The sequence below is a fragment of the Pelodiscus sinensis genome, chromosome 2 (assembly GCF_049634645.1).
Source record: "Pelodiscus sinensis isolate JC-2024 chromosome 2, ASM4963464v1, whole genome shotgun sequence".
NCBI classification, from domain to species: Eukaryota; Metazoa; Chordata; order Testudines; family Trionychidae; genus Pelodiscus; species Pelodiscus sinensis.
Genome location: NC_134712.1, coordinates 48,762,968 through 48,775,288, shown reverse-complemented (window position 1 = coordinate 48,775,288; position 12,321 = coordinate 48,762,968). Strand labels below are relative to the sequence as shown.

Genomic DNA, 12,321 nt, shown 5'->3' with positions numbered 1-12,321 from the left:
TTGTCAGAGGCCAAAGAGAACAATTTTTCTCCCTCCTCCTTGTAACAATAGCATCTTGGCATTTTCCATGTAACTAGATTGGCAAGACTGAAGGCATTAATGGACTTCATAATGGACTTCTGGCTCTTCCGCCTTACTGGAGACAGAAAATCCTGCTTGAGGTAGCTAATTTTTGTTTTTGTTATTTTTCAAGAGAAAGACATTGGAGGCAGTTGATATTATAAACGTGATTTTCCACTTAGGGTGGAAATTTTGTAATCAAAGAAGGAGACGTATGTCATTTATCTAAAGCAAATTAGATCTGGGTTCATGGAATCTCTTTTGGAAGATCGTTCCACAGCCAGAAACCCACAGCTGAAAACAATTTGGTTCCTGGCTCCCACACAGTTTATGATATGCACTGATCTCCAGAAGAGTACAATGATCATGGCAGTACATTGACCAAGATCCAGACTCCAACTCAGAATTGAATTCAATGGCTGAATTGGCTTAAGGAAGTACAGAATCAGGCATTCTGACCACAGTGCTATAAATTAGCAGAGTAGACTGCTGTAAGGTAGAAGCACTGCACATCCTGTTACAATAGCCTTAATAACTTTGTTTGCACGGATGGGATGAGGGTTCAGTTTTCTTTAATCTCAGATAGAAGTAGTTTAGCATTTTAAATGTCCTTTCTTCATTTGGTCAGAAACAATATTTTTTAGAAGATATAAATCCAGAGGGAGCCACAAATGGAGGTAGGAGGAAAAGCTGGAGCTGTGAAGCTTGAAATTGAGATCTGGGACTTGCACACTGTTCCCTTTCTGTCACTTCTTAAAACTTGCTGTCATTTGGAAACAGCAAAGTGGCAAGGCTTTTATAGCATTCACCTTTCAATTAAATACAAGTAATATCTTGAACCTTGCATTAAAATAGACATAAGATTTGTTAGGCTCCTCTTTTAATTATGTGATCTTCATATTTCCTGTACATTAAAAAAAATTAGACTATGAAATTGGCAGCAAATAGTAGAAACTTTAAGACTCCTATAGAACTTGGCAAATAACCTCAAAGCAATCAAGCCATCAGTAAGAACTTCTTTCCTTACAGCTAGGTAGATTTCCCATTAAAAATAAGATAAATGGTTAAATTAAATCACAAGTATACTTTATTAGCACTATAAGCAGCATAACGTCTTTTTGTATTTCTGTGGCTGATAAATAGAGCCCAGTCTTGCAAACTCTGACTCACATGAGGAATCCATGCTCATGCATATTGTCCCACTGTAATCAATAATTCTTTATGGGAGTAGGAGCTTGCAGGGTCACACCCTAATATTGTAATTACAACTGCTACAAATTTACACCAAATATTCCTTAATTTGATGTATTACATTGCAGTACGTTAGGAATATTTCATTGATTTAATGATCCATCATAAGAACTTACTCCTGTGAGATCATGAAAAGTAGTTTTAAATACGTACTTAAGTAGTTCCTCTGACACACTGAAACACAGCTTATCTCCACAGGGCAATAAAATGTTTATCCTTTGTCATGCATTTCATTTATGCTATTTAGTTGTGTGCCCTTTGCAGGGAACACAAGAGGCTGCCTTGTGCCTTAATTAAAGCACTGCGGCACTTTCTGTGCATCTAAAAGAACAGTGAGCACAAGGGGGAAGAGGTGATCATTCCAAGAAGTAATGAAGAGATTTTGTTTCAGTGGGTTATCAATTATTAATGAGTAAATCCCCAGATGAATGCATCTGAGGCAGAGTGTTTTTTAAATACCTTTTAATTCTACACATGGTGCAGTATTACTGTACACTAGCTAAATTGGTTTTCTATAGAAGTCAACAAGAAATGAAACAAAAAACAGGACTATGTAGCACTTTAAAGACTAACAAGATGGTTTATTAGGTGATAAGCTTTTGTGGGCCAGACCCACTTCCTCAGATCAAACAGTGGAAGAAAATTGGCACAACCATATATACCAAAGGATACAATCAAAAAAATTGATTTGTCCTTTTCATATGTGTTCATTTTTTTTTATTGTATCCTTTGGTATATATGGTTGTGCCAATTTTCTTCCACTATTTGATCTGAGGAAGTGGGTCTGGCCCACGAAAGTTCATCACCTAATAAACCATCTTGTTAGTCTTTAAAGTGCTACATAGTCCTGTTTTTTGTTTCAGCTACCCCAGACTAACACAGCTACTTTTCTATCACTATTCAACAAGAAATGAGTCTTCAATCTGGACTTCTACAAATACTATTGTACTACAAGTCTTAAACGTTGCAGATTTCTTTTGGGCTCTAACAACAGACGCTGTACATTGCGACTTTACAGAGATTATAAAGACTGGCGAATTACATAAATCTCATATTGGAGAATTTGTGTAACGTTCCTTACAGTCAAGTCTTACACATTTTGATTTTTAGATTCACATTTATTGTGCCATGCATTATTCTCCCACGGCAAAAACGTGTAGAAGTGAAGCACAGTTGGTTGGAATTTTTTCAATGAAAAATATTTATTATATATATCCTCTCTTCCCATAGGTAAGTATTTCATTTTGTTTTGTTTGTACAAAAGCATGGAGATTCTCTTTTAAATTTTCCATTTTTCAAAATGTTTTCAACAGATATTTTAAACAAAGTTGATCTGGTGGTCTATACAGTATAAATAAATATGCACACATGGATTCACATATGTTCTGTCTGACTGTTGGTTATTTGCATCATGCACTGGCATAGTGCCAAAACTGGAACATCCCTTTTGCCAAATTTACTGACTGCAATAATGTAAGAATTGTATTTTTGAAAATAATTGATCAGAAAGTTTGGAAATGAAAGCCAGACTGCTACAGAACATAGCAGGACATGTTCTGATTTACACAAATATCTGTGGAATTCCCTCCTTCTTCACCTTACCCTCCACATTTTGTTTATCAGCTATAGAGGCTGACTAATGGTCCTGAAATCAACCAAAATCATTCTTGACTTCATTAGGCTTTAGATCAGGCAGATGGAAGGGAGGAAATATACAAAAAACTCTCTAAGTTTACAAAAAACTTCCTCCACAAGTATCCTTCTTAAAAGGAAGGTTTGGGGATTCGCACATTGGGCAATGCTGGTTAACCCTTCAGAGAAAGAAGACACTTTCTGCATAGATCCTAAAGCAACTGCAGGACAGAACCAGTTCTTTGAGGGTGTGTTTTACACACTGTAGGTCGAAATAAGATAAGCAATTGGAGCTCTTAATTCAAGGTTATTTTGAAATAGCTTATTTCAAAATTTGGCACTTTCTACACAGCAATTACTCTGAAATACGTCACTATTCCAAAACGTCCCTTACTCCTCATGGAATGAGGTTTACAGGCACGTCAGAATAGCGAACCCATTATATTTATATTTTATATAACAGGCATGCTCAAAAGACATGGAATAGCTATTTTGGTATCCCGAAATAGTGCTGCAGTGTAGATATAGCCTCAGAGTGTTCTCTGGCCTCCTCCTGTCAGGAGCAATGCTGCCATAGAGTTTTACCCAGTGTTAAGAAATTTACTTTATTGCACATGGTAAAATAAATGTCTCTAAGTCAGGTGGCAATAGGTTCACTCCAAACAATCTGCATTGTCTGTCAGCATTAGCTGAAATACATGTATATAAAAACATCTTGAAAGACAAGAATATATGGGTTGGTGGGCATTGATACAAAAGTATCATTTTAAATCGGTTTTTGAGAATTGGGCAACACCTGTGTACAATTTTGTGATACTGCCATGAAATCAATGATCCACCCTGTAAAATTCTGAACTCTCTGACTGCACACTGGAGCTTCTTAAGGCAGGAAAGGATGAAGGCCTAACTCTGCATTATCATGCCTGGAAAACACCCTCATATATGGATGTCATGCTACTGTAAGCAAATAATTAAAAAACGAGCTAAATTTGCCATCCTCTATTTGAAAGCTGATGATCTGAAGAGATCAAAAGTGTCTCTGAATAACTGGTCAACAGGCCACTAACAGATTTCTTACATGGGAATACAGTTTGTTTTAAGCATGAGTCTCCTTAGCAAACCAAGTGAGTAACCAAATGGTGGTTTACATTAATTCTCTAATTCCATAACCTCATTAGCCAGAAAACATAAATTCTCCTATTCCATGTTTTTATGTAGGCAGAATTTCATTTCTTTCATAATTACTGTTAACTACGAGCAATAGATCATATGCCAGTGCTGAGGAAGTAGAAATACAACGTCAGTACTAAACCAATATTCTGCACAATGTCATGATGAAATAGCACTTGACAGTCAGGACAACTAGGGCATTATTTATTGGCCATGCCCATCACTTACTAGTTTGGAAATAAAAATATACCTTTGGTAGGAATCCTAACATGATTTTGTACATGCTTATCATAGTATTAGCCTTAAGTTATGTAAACCTTTAAATTATGCATTCATGGAGAGATTTTTTTTAACACACATTTATACTTTCCCACAGCACACTTCCAGAGAGATGAACACCGTTTGTCTTTATCTTTCATATTTACTGTTCATTCTTTCCTTTGAATATGAACATTCTTTGCATATAACATTGCCACTAACTTGCTACACAACTGACTTGCAGTTTCTGGTCTTGGGCAAATCGCCTCTTTTTATTCCAAATTCCTTTTTCTGTAAAATATGCATAATACAATTAAAAATTTACAAGGGGCTTTCTGAGGATTAAAGTAGTACTTCGAAAATGTAAAGAGCTAATTATCATTAATAAGTAAACTACACTGTAAGATTGTGCTTTTTATTTTCTTGCTTGATATGCAAATATTAAAATACAACGCTGTTTTTTCCTATGTGACTACCCCCAGTGAACTACTTTACTCAAAAAATAAAGGTTTGCAGGACTGGGGCCTATAGCATTACCCAATTAAGGACTTCATCCTGCATCTGACCGCACTCCAGAGAACTGCTATGCACATGTGAAACCCCATTAAAGTCAGCACAGCCTGATATGAGATAGCATGAAAATCAACTGCCTATTAGCTATAGACTTTGGATCTCACTGTGAACTGCCTTCAATTACACAGTGTATCATCTTAAGGATTTGTTTCTATTACACAGAGTGTTAAAACATGTTTAACAACAGACCCGGGCTACTAACCTCAGTATCCTTCCTCCTTCTCCCCATGTCTGAGTTCTAAACCGTACACTCAAAGAACAGCTTTGAAAAACTTCACTTTTTGCCTTCCCCTTAAGAGAAAGTTGGTGGGAAACATTTTTAGCATCAATTAGTTGAGGAACATGCTCATCTGTTAACTTCCTTGAGTCAACAAAGCCAACAGAGACCTTGGGGGGAAAAGTGCTTCTTAGCTAAAAACCAATAACAGCTAACGAAAGGAGCTGAACTGCTTTGTTTTTGTAGCTCCTATAAAATAATGACTTTTTCAAAAATACACTTTTGTTCTGGATTATGGAATACTTTCCTTTTATGATTTAGATCCCAGATGGTCCTTCCTCACAAATTTAAATCATGTTAATGGCAGCTTACATTTAGAGCTTAAACTATTTGATAATATTCCTCTGTATTCAATGTATGAGCTAAAAAGCACATTCACATTAAGATGCCTTGCAATTAGGTTTCTGGAGAGCTTTACATTGTGAAAGGCATTAAGAGAGACTGTGGATTTTTTTATATTAAAATTACATTTCACAAAGGAATTAGAAAAAACATTTAAGCCTGTTAAAGATAAGATCCTGCAAACTTTATTCATACAAGTAGTTCCACTACCTTCAGTTCAACTTTCCATTTAAGAGCAGTGACTATATTTGTTCCTTACAAAGTATCACTTGATAATTACCTATTCTGTTCATTCCCTTTGGGGGACCTGGCATTGACCACTATTGGAAGATGGGCCTTAAGTCTGACCCAGTATGGCCATTCTTACATTCTTATATTTGATTTATATATTATTGTGATGAAACACATAGTCCATGAGGTGTATTGAAATGGAAGAATAATTCCTTGGGCTCATCCTGCAAAGACAGTACATTTTACTGTCATTGATTCCAATGGGAGCTGAAGACAGCTGGCATATGTAGGAAATGCTCAGCATGCTGTAGAATTGGGTTCTTATGAAATAAACATTGTATCCGGATTAATGACTTTTTAGAAAAATGTGGTGATTTTTGCTATAATGATTAATTGTATAACTTAAGGTAGTAGTACAGATGTTTAAAAATTGTTTAAAAATCATGAACATAGTAAAACCTTTGTGTCTACATGTAAAAATATTAGTTTTGTCCCAGATAGTCAGTCACATATACTGCTGACGGTATAACGTAGCACACGCAGAGGTTAATAAAAAATTGTGTTAGCTCCATTGAAGTAAGGAGCCATGACAATTTACGCCGGCTGAAGATTTGCCCATCTGTTGTTTAAGGCAACAAGCAACCCTTATTTTGTTTTGATTAAACATTATACTCTATATATCAGATAAACTCAGTTGAAACATGGCTGCTATGAAAACATCTTTTCTGCCAAAACTACATCTTTGTCTCTTTTTCTGCATTTGAAATAATACTGAGCCACCATGGAACAAACTCTGCTTTTACAAATTTAATTAACTGAAGCATTCACCAACACTGCTAATATGTTGCTCAGCTTAAAACAAATCTCTGGGGGCCAGATTAAAAGGAAATGTTATAGAGTTTTTTCATTCAAAGCCTTACACTTCAGTCACCTATAAATCATTGTGTTTATTTAGATAATTGGGTCCATGAGAGCAAGTGACTTTCAAGCTACTCACATTTCTGTTTATGACTGTTTTTCAGTATGTGGGGTTTTTAATTTTGTTTTTCATACAAATATTAGAAAAAATGTTCCAAGCACACAATAAACTATCTCTTATGTATAATTTGTGCATGCAACACTCTCTGCAGTGCTTTGAAATAATCCATCTCTCTCTTGGTGATCTCTTCCCTTCAAAGAGTTTCCAAGGCGAAAAACAGATGCCACTGTGAAACAAACAGGAGTCTGTCACAATGTAACAGTATCTGCATTAAAATATGGTTAAGGATTCGACTTGGAGCAACAACAGAAGGGAAAAATCAGAGCAGAAAGAGTCAGCCTGCTGTGGATATCTCATTTTATGTAGTGCAAGACAAGAGACACCCGTTCACTTAAGATTTTGGACCTGATTCTTCACTGCTTTGGACCTGGTGCTGTCGTTTGCACCCGTGAGGAGCTGTAAAATGCTGCCAGGGCATGACAGTGTCCTACACTTGTCTAAAGGAGCCTGCTCTACCTGGGGCCACAGGAACTCTGGACAGGGCTTTGTGGATTTATGTCACAACCTCCTGTCATTTGCATACAGCACTTCCCATTTGGGATGACACAGTCCTTCCAGCCCGCCTGCGACACACGACACTTACATTTCTTGGCCAACACGTCAGATACTTTGAGGCGCAGGAATCTTTGCGCGGCTCCTGCTGGAGGGTTAATCCTTATCCGAGCACCTTGCTACGCCCCACCCGAGCCGTGCCCAGCGCCGGGATCACACACACGCCAATCCTGCCCTCCCTTCCACGCTCGCTTTGCCTTCACTAGCCCTGGGGCTTGTCACGGAGTCTCTCCCCCCCCCCCCCCCAGCCGCACCTCAGACACAAGTTACCGCCACCTCAAAGGCAGCCCCTTAGTGCCCCCAGCCCGAGCCGCACCTGCCTGGCTATGGCACCGCTGCAGGGAGCGCGGGCGCCGCCCCTCCGCCCGCGGCCACATGCCGCTCTGCCCCGCCGAGCCACCCGGTGCAGCCACCCCAGGGGGCGCAGGGCTGGTAACGCACCCGCCGCCCCGCCCCGCGCCATCAACTTCGCACCCCGCCCGCTGCCAACTTACCCGGAATCGCCGGGCTGCCCCAGCCCGCTCCGGAGCCCCGCGCCAGCCTCTGGCCGCCCCGCGCGCCCGAGCAGCTCCCGGGGCCACGCAGCGCCCGGCGCGGGGCGGGCTGGCGGGAGCAGCGAGCCCTGAGACCCCGGCGGCGGCAGAGTCCCGCTCGGAGCAGGGCAGCGAGGAGCGGCCGGCCACAGCCCCCTACACAGGGGAGAGAGTGACAGCAGCGGCAGGAGGAGGCGCAGCTGCCGGTCCGGGCAGCGCAGGATGGGCTCCGGCAATGCGCATGTTCCCCAAAGCCCAGCGTGCAAACGCAAGAGATGCAGCGCCGCTGGGGCTGCTTGCGGCGGGGCAGAGCCCGGCTGGACCGTGCAGGGAGAGCGAGACACGGAGCTGCTCAGCACTGGCACGCAGCCGGCTCGCTGCACGCAGCTACAGTCGTCGCTGCCGCTTCATGCCTGCACCTCCCTCCCTTCTTCCCTCCAGAGACTCGGAAGCCCAGGCAGAGAGCGAGCTCTGCATGCAGGCACCGCTCGCTCCCTTGAGTACATCAGTAGCGCTGTCTGTCATGTCTGAACGCCTGCCATGCGCTGCAGTGGGTAGCGCTGACGGCCCAGGCCGAGTGGTCTTTGTAGGCTTCAGTCAAAGAGACCCTCTGCCTCGCTCTTCCAGTAAGCTCGTGCATTTTTATATTGTTTTTTAACCAAAAAATCAAGGACAAGTAAAAAGTGCTGTTTGGCAAAGCTAGAAATAGCGGTATATGCAGCATTAGTACTTAGAGAGGGAGATCTGTATGGGTTTTAACAACCGCGGGCATTCAAAAAATAGGGAAGGTGGAGGCTTGTTTGTGTCCTAGGTAAGGCAACGTGGGAAGGATTCAGAGTCAGATGTACTTACAAAATATGTTTTCTCACATTTCTCTAAAATACTGTCACACAAGCTACACACACTGTAGATAAAGAAGTGTGCCATATGGCCCATTTTTTACAAAGCTGTTCCATGCTTTTATAAATATTTTACTAGCCCTGCCATTCTCAAGCTTCAGCTAGCTCTTAAGTGAATTTTCAGCAACTATCTGCGGTGTGTGTGTGTTGGCTGTGCAGGGAGCATAAGCTCCTAAACACTGTTCTGATCTCCCCGTTTTTCACATTTGCCCAGTCACAGACTAATATTGATCTTCTAATTCCCACATTAGCCACAAGTTGGTATGTAACCCTTCTGCCAGGTAGACCCAGCAGCAGCCAGTGCCAGGTTCAATATCTAGACGCTCCTCTCCATCTATCCAAGGCTGTGTCTAGACTACTCAGTTCTATTGGAAAAAGATATGCAAATTGTGCATCGCAATTTGCATAATTTTTCTGATTGATTTGTCAGACGAGGCTTTTCTGACATTTGACCCATCTACACTGGGCCAAATGTCAGAAAAAAACCCTTTTTGGAACATCCCTTCTTTCTTGTAAAACGAGGTTTGCAGAGTGGCAGAAAAAATGTGTCTGCTTTTCTAGTTTTTTTTAAAGCAGACACATTCTTTGGACTTGGCAGAGGAAAACTCTGCAATCTAGATGTAGCCCAACACAGAAGTGGCTTGAGTCCCCCACCCAGTAACCTGAGAAATTCACACAATACCCTTAGGTGCCTCTGAGAGGCAATGCTTCCCCACTTGCAAGCACAGAGCCTGAGTGTAGAAAACTAAACGTTTAATAAAAGAGGAGGTGGCATTAAATTGGGAAAACATCACAGAGTTCATAACCAAAACCATGAGTAACAGTTCCACCCCAAATAGGCTGGGCAATGTCCTTTTCCTCTCAGGTTCTTAAATCCAGCAATGTAAATGTCTCTTTCACATGCCCAACCCTTCTTTGTACCCCCTTCACAGTTGCTGTCCTTATTCAGGACAGACCTAGAATTCAGAGGTGCATCTGCAGAGTTCAGCTTCCATCCTGAGTGGTGGGGAGAGGGTAAAAAGGCATCTTACTTACTCACACCAATGGTCACTCACCACCCTGCTGCCCACTGCTCTGGGGCACTGCCCTGCTGCCCACTCATTGCACTTTGCACTGCCACCCTGCTAGCCATTCTTCTTAGATCACCACATCTCCATCACCACTGCTTCTGTTGGCTCATGATGGATTTGGCTTTTGGCCCAAAGCACAGTGCATCCCAGATAGTCCAGCATCCACTGGAATAAATTTAAATTAAAAAAAGAGACTCCTTACGGAGCCTGTCTTTAGCTCTATCATTGAAACAGTGCAGAGAAACAGGTTTAACTACTCTTACAACTCATGCCTGAAGGTCATCCAGCCTGATGACTCAGAGTCCTGCCTTTCCTTGCTTAAGCTCATACTGCTCTAGAAGTGGAGCCTCTGTCCATCCATGTTTATTTATACTGATGGTGTCTCTTTCCTTTGTGCCAGGTTAAGTACAGACTTTCTTTTTTTGTATTTCCAAAATAATTACAGATATTGCAATTAGTGTTTACACAGTTTGTGACCCAACACAAGTTGATTACAATAAGCAAAACTCTATTTGGTTACAATGAGCAGAATGCTATTCCATCAGCTGAATATCTAACACATCTAAGCAAAGCAGGGGAAAACTGGGCTCTCTCCCATTCTAGCTGGCTGTAATTAAAACATTGCTTACAGTTATATAGCGATAAGACTACTGTGTTTGATTAAGTGAACAATGAAGAATGAAGTAGTCTATACCTTATGCCCTTTGTAGAAAATCGGGGGCAATATTAATGAATAGACAGATTGTGGTCAGAAGATTCAGGACAGTTACCAGGATTAATGTTGCTGTGAAGTCTCTAAGTGAAAGAAAGTATGAGGTTTGAAACAAAGTGGGTGAGTGTGCAGAATGTTGACAGAGAGGAAAACCACAATAGCAGAGGCAGGAAAAGCTGCAAAGTGAAAATATCTTGCTTGAGTTTCTTTCAAAGGAAATGATATAACTGCATATTAAAATACAAAAATGGCATAGGGAGTAATCCATCAACTATTCAGAGCAATGAAAATGTTCCTATTCACTTCAATGGGCACAGGATCAGGCCCTTATTCTGTCACAAATGTCTTTAGGCCTCAGATCTGAGCCTGACTCTATGATTGATGTGTAAAAGTGAAAAATAAATGTTTATCTACACTAGGGATGTGAATAGTTAACCAGTTAACTGGTAGGCAGGCAGGGAGCTGCTACAGTCTTGCAGGACCCACTGCAGGCCAGGGCTGCTCCAACCAGCCAGCCAGAGCAGCCCCTGTTTGTGGTGGGCCCAGCTCCTCAGCCACGGGTAGAAGCTGCTCTGACTGGCTGGCAGAGTTGCCCTTGTTTGAGAGGGGAGGGGGAAGGAAGGGAAAGGAGCTCCAGCCCACCTGTTCCCCTCTGTAATTGGTTAACCAGTTAAACATAATGTTTAACTAGTTAACCAATTCAACAGGATTTTATATCTCTAATCTACATAGGAAACTTTCAAATACACCAGGAAAATTATACCAGTATTGTAAAACCAATGTAAGTTATGCTAGCATAAGCTCCCAAGTAGATATTCTTACCCAAGAATGTTTTTTTTTCTGGGTAGTTTAAACCTCTTCCCAAGCAACATAAGCTAAAATGAAAAATGAAACTCTTATACCAGAATAGGCCACATCAGTGAAAGTTGGATTTTTTTTTTGTTTTTGTTTTTTGGAGGGATTTTGCCTCACACTTTTGGATGGCCCCTGACTGATTTTTCTGTGGATCAGTGGCTCCCAACCCCCCAAAAAGGTTCACCACTCCCGGCATAAATAAAGACAACATTGAAACCTCTGGCCCCCACCCCTATGCTGCTGCCTCTGTGGGAGGCAGTAGCATAGAGAGTGGGGGATAGGCAGCTCTGCAGAAGCCAGCATGGATGAGGAGCTAGCTTGAAAGCCCGCTTCCTGCACATATTGGGTCCCACCTGTCCCTGCTCCCCTCTGCTGCCTCTGCTATGGAGGCAGGAGGGGGAGAATTGGCTCAGTGGGAGCCGGTACACATGGGGAGCTGGTTTGAAAAGCCAGCTCCCTGCATGTACCATTTACTGCCCCCCACCCCCATTGCTGCCTCTGTAGAGGCAGTAACAGGGGAGGGGGAGGGAAGCAGGTGGTTCTGTGGGAGCTGGTACTCAGGGGGGAGCCAGCTTTTAAACTGACTCCCTGCAAGCACTGGCTCCCCACCCCACCCGCTGCCTGATACAGAGGCAGCAAGGTGAGGGGGACTGCATGTAACCGTGAGGATTAACTGATGAGTCCAGGTTCATCGGCTAATCATGTTCTTAACTACAAGATCCCATCCCTAACCCAGACCTCTCTCTGCACAGGACCTTGGGACCATGTGAAAGGTGACTCTTTACAGCAGGGGGAGGGGCAGAGGCAAGAAGCGAGTGGAGCCTGTGCCAATGGGGGTGTGTGTTGCCCCCAGGGTCCACATCCCCC

The 12,321-nt window shown here is 42.1% G+C and overlaps 1 protein-coding gene across 4 annotated transcripts in view; it reads right to left on the bottom strand.

Annotated features, from left to right (window-relative positions):
* Positions 1-12,321, bottom strand: part of PAG1 (phosphoprotein membrane anchor with glycosphingolipid microdomains 1) — a 255,053-nt gene that overhangs the window by 177,774 nt on the left and 64,958 nt on the right. The window contains exon 1 of one of the 4 annotated variants that reach the window (XM_075920477.1): positions 7,880-8,396. The exons of 2 other annotated variants lie outside the window; for them this stretch is intronic. The gene's annotated coding sequence lies outside the window, so the exon portion shown is untranslated. Of the gene's footprint in view, positions 1-7,879; positions 8,397-12,321 lie in introns of those variants that run through there. One more of the 4 variants, XM_075920474.1, reaches the window with a different exon arrangement.